Here is a 4,940-nt window from a genome sequence, read left to right as displayed (position 1 = left end):
GACCTAAACATTTCACTGATACATTTTATTAACGCGTCAGTTAAATAAATATTCACATAAATATTAAGTACTCTCTAATGACTCATTTACTGGTACTGGTACTTGTAGCCGTCTGATTTCAGATATTCGGCAGCCATTGACATTATGTTGGCGTTAAAAGACTGTATTGTGATGAGGGACATGTGTACAAACAATTACCAAACACAACAAATATGGAAAATTAAATGCTATTTACAAAATATTTTATTTAATGCTTATGGGTGAAACTTTCTTTAATAAATTGGCTTCTATTCAGTTGAATTTTTTCTGCATGATTATTTATATAAGGACCTATATTTTTAAATGAAACCAATTTCTTTTAATTTTAAATACATTTCCCCTGAATTCGTGATAATTCGTTATCACGCATAGATTTGTGCTAAATACGTGACAAATTATGGATCACGATTATGCAAAATGTGTGTTTCATCCAAAATCAATTTGAAATGCGAGACAGTTGGTAAATGCTATAGATCGACTACAATGTACCTTAATATTTAATACATTTAAATCAAATTTAGATCAATCTTAATAATGTGATTTTAACGCAATTTTCAAACGTATCAGAGGTTATTTTCGGGCGTCTAGAAAACAAAAATTTCTCCAAGATGGTGCTATCTTTTTCGGCCCCGGCCCCTCCCCCTTTCGGACATCTGTGGATTCGCCCCTACATGCCAGCAACTAAAGAACATAAGCTATTTATAATGATGTAGCTGGGCATGTATTTTATGGTGATAATTAAAAGATGAAAAACAGTTTAACATTGTTCTGTGTATATCATTTGAATTTCTTAAATTTCTAACGAATGACCGCTGATTTTCTTGTAATTATGTACCCACTTTTGTCTTCTAATTAGATTAAAATCTGGCCGAATTTTGGCCATGAGATGGCGTGTGTTTGGCCGTGAAGACTGTCGACTATCTGGCAACCCTGGCACTGCTGCCAACGCCGGGGTTAGCCCAAGATACAACTATAGGCTATGTTTAGTGTAATCATGAACCGATTAATAGGTCCATGGTATAATATCAACTGGTACTAAGAATGATATATTGAAAGTTAGCTTAATTAGTACTAACCGATGACGCCCGACATCTATGTCTGCTAGTTCACACTTTTTTCCACTGTGATTGATCTTCGTTACAACAATGCACATTCAAAATAGCGGAATACCGTAAGTTTGGGGAATGTTGCATTAAGTCGTTGATCATGCGCAAATGTGTTTCAACTGTTTGTAATTCAATCTTCCCTTGCTTCACCACAATAACTTATCAGTTGATGGGCGCTAACTCGCAAAATAAGGTGATTTTTAACTATTTTTTTTTTTGGGGGGGGGGGGGGGGCGGGGGGCGGGGCGCGAGTAATTTTTGGAGGAAGGTGCGCCCCCGCACCCCTAGATACGTCGTGTGTGTGTATTTACACCATTGTATATAATGCTGACAGAATGAAGTATGGTGTGAATACTAATCAATTGTCTAATCTAGTCTAATATTAAAGCAAGTAGAAAATAATAAGGAAGTAGTACTTCACACTACTTTTAGATTGGTAAGGTCTGACGCAATTTATTTGCAAAAAAAAAAATCAAATGTAATTTTACATAACGCATGACAACCTTGGCTGAATACAATAAAAGTATTATTAAAGATAAGTACTCGAGAGTTTTAATGCTGAATATATACAGTAAACATTTATATGGTTATATATTATTAACGGCAATTAACAAATTAAATAAATATAATGGAACAATAAAGTATAGTAAGCTTGTTTGAGTAGTTGTGATTCCTTATTAGCCGAGATAGCCACAATTACAAATAAATGATTGTAGCTTTAAGATTTACCAAGGGCACGGCATTTACATTGATCACCACACCCCATATCCTCAACCACTTTAATTAATCCTAATTACTCCTCATCCTTAATCTACCACGGAACTAAGAATTAGGTGCACACCAGTACACACTTATATATTCCTTATATCAGGAAATTAAAGTGCAAGATGTGAAGTGCAAATATAAAGCGATCTTGCCAGATCTAGTGTTTTTGCACCCATGAACACAACACACTGCGCTGGTACGAACGCGTGGCCTACCAATTAATAACTCCTCATCCTAAAGCTATCGCGGAACTACAAATTAGGTACACAGCTATACACATTTAGGCCATGAATTACATTGCAAGATGTAGAATGTAAATTTAAAGAGCACAATACACTGTATGAGCGCATACCGTAAAACCAGTGGGTTTGAAGCCCTGGGCTTCCCCCCCCCCCTTTTTTTTTTTGCGAACTTAGGATGGGTTTCATTTCGAGATGGACTACTATTCAAGATGGGCTTCTTTTCAAGATGGGTTTCTTTTCAAGATGGGCTTCTTTTCGAGGCCACTTTTGCAAAGTGAAGAGGATGACTTCTTTTGAAAATGAATGCTGTAATTTTGGGAATTAGTAGGCCTACTTTAAAACAATAGGGCCACTGTAACATCAATATGTATTATGGTGTGTATAACCGGCATTAAATCATTTAAACTACTGTATAAACCATTCTCCTTCTTAATATATTTCCTCCATGTATAAACCAAGTGTGTTTTTAATTTATTTTATTATTTTAAAATTCATGTAGGCTTACAGTGAATGTACTGTACTATCTCGAAAAGAAGGAAAGGCTTCTTTTCGAGGCAAATTTTACAAACTGAAGAGGTGGGCTTCAATTCGAGGTGGGCCTCTTCTCGAGATGAAGCCCATTAGACTTCAATTCGATGTTTTACGGTATGTCACAGATTTAGGCATATTATGACAATTAAATCCGGGCACCCACTGCGTCGTACGACGAATCCAACTCCGTTCTCTGTAAGCGTTAGGCGACGCGACGCCGTCTGCCGATTTTCGGTGGCAGTCTGAAAGAGTTGTCATTAAAAACGATCCGTTGCGTTTTTTAAAGAATCGCGTCGGCCGAAGACAGTCGTGTGCAGTTAGTGCTCGACAGCTTAAGTATGGTTTCCATAAAATCGCTACGCTGTTGTAGGTGTTACTTCAGCGTTACCGAGACCTCTTATGATTAGTGCCCACAATTTTTACAAAAAAGTAATGCAATAATGACATACTGATCATTTTTGTATATTTTCATTATATATTTCAGTCACTCCGAGTTTCTTTCCTATTCTTTCTATATTCTTTCATATTTTATGTTATTTTATTCATAATTAACAACAGAGTACCGGTACTTACACATACATTAATTAAGTTTTTAATTACAATTTTTTTGTTTATGGGGCTAGTCTCTCTATACATGTTCGAAATTTTCCCTATAATAACTACTGTACATTATGTTAGACAAACACACATTTGAATTATTTGTGTAAGTCAATCAAATGTCATAACATGCATCTAGTCCTCAGATAATTAGCAACATATATCGCCACACTAACCCCGAATGTCTTTGATATCCAATCGTTCGTTACCGTATTTATTGTTGGGTATTGGTGGAGTGGCTAACAGCGCTTTGTAACTGTAAGGAAAATCGCTATTCAAGTATACAAGTATAAGAACATAAACGCATTTTTGTTCCGTTTTTTATTTATTTCAACTTGATTTTAAAATAACCCTTCTAGCTGAACTCGTAGGCCAGCCGATATCCAGGGGCCCTCTGTATTTTAATATTTTAGTTGGTCTTTTTTAGTGGCATAAGTGGCCATGATTATTAATATTAATAACATTGACCTAACTATTAGTTATAGAAAGGTATTATTTTAGTCTTAAAAGATAAATTATTAATCGGATTTTACCGTGACGCCCCTGGTGTGCCCTTGATTCCCTGTATATAAACCCCAGAAAGCTTACCTGACTCTGACATTGTAAACACCATTGCATCAGAGACAGCATCAAGAGAGTAGGTGAGTAGAAACATTATTATATAAATATCGAAGTTGTAGTGAATGTATAATTCCTTTAAAAAAAATGAACAACTAGTATTATTTAGCAAAATAAATACGAAATAAACAAGTAATAATAATACTAATAATAATACTAATAATAATAATAATACTAATAATAATAATAATAATAATAATAATAATAATAATAATAATAATAATAATAATAATAATCATAATAATAATAATGAAGATTTATAAAGCGCACATCTCCACCAATGGTGCTCTAGGCCTACAACACACTTTATTACAAATTCCTGGGAAGAATTAAGTTGAGGTTTAACAAAAATGAAAATAATTAAAGTAATATAAAAATTTTCAGACGCTTGCCAAGCTTAATAGACGTTTCTAATCTGGAGTGTCAATCGAACTTAAAAACTGACCAACGCGTTACAAGCAAACGTTTGTCCCGTAAACGCACGTGTTGTAATGCTTCCTCCAGGGCCATTAGTAAAAGCACCGTAACGACCCTGTTATTATGGCAATTTCGGCGCCCATTTTGGCGTTGGTTTCAAGCTTGTGATTTGTTAAAATACTATAGAATTATGTAACGGCGTTAAAATAAAACTAACGCCGCTTATATTAGAATTACAGCGCTTTCATTAAGGCTATTTTGGCTTTGTACAAGCTTGTGATTGGTTGAAATTGGACAACGTAACGCGCTTTTATTATAATTACTGCGCTTTGACACAAAGGTTAACGGCGCTCTTATTATGGCCGTTTCGGCATTATTCTTGGCAATTGATTGACTGAAAATCTGAAAAAGCGGAGTAACAGCGTTGAAAAAATAACGGCGCTTTCAATATGGTCTTGATGCATGCGTATGTTTTAACACTGATGTTTCGTGGGCCCTTAGAAACAATATCATCCAAGAGTCTTAGCGGAAAGGTCTACTCGTACCATGTACCTCTTCAGCACTAATACTTTACTGCGTTGATATCCCATCAAAACTTTAGGCTACGAACAACTCCAGTGGTGGA

The 4,940-nt window shown here is 35.2% G+C and overlaps 2 protein-coding genes across 2 annotated transcripts in view; one reads left to right on the top strand and one right to left on the bottom strand.

Annotated features, from left to right (window-relative positions):
- Window positions 1–1,272, bottom strand: part of LOC117119603 (branched-chain-amino-acid aminotransferase-like protein 1) — a 7,225-nt gene extending 5,953 nt beyond the window's left edge. Inside the window, exon 1 of the mRNA XM_033264437.1 lies at window positions 1,116–1,272. The gene's annotated coding sequence lies outside the window, so the exon portion shown is untranslated. The remainder of the gene's footprint in view (window positions 1–1,115) is intronic.
- A 2,554-nt stretch (window positions 1,273–3,826) lies between these two features.
- The window catches only part of LOC117119594 (complement C1q tumor necrosis factor-related protein 7-like), a 3,728-nt gene continuing 2,614 nt past the window's right edge, over window positions 3,827–4,940 (top strand). The window contains exon 1 of the mRNA XM_033264422.1: window positions 3,827–3,921. The gene's annotated coding sequence lies outside the window, so the exon portion shown is untranslated. The remainder of the gene's footprint in view (window positions 3,922–4,940) is intronic.

The sequence above is a fragment of the Anneissia japonica genome, unplaced genomic scaffold (genome assembly GCF_011630105.1).
Source record: "Anneissia japonica isolate Jap-2015-1 unplaced genomic scaffold, ASM1163010v1 scaffold6016_len257023_cov185, whole genome shotgun sequence".
In the NCBI taxonomy this organism is placed as follows: domain Eukaryota; kingdom Metazoa; phylum Echinodermata; class Crinoidea; order Comatulida; family Comatulidae; genus Anneissia; species Anneissia japonica.
This window is presented reverse-complemented; position numbering and strand designations above follow the sequence as displayed.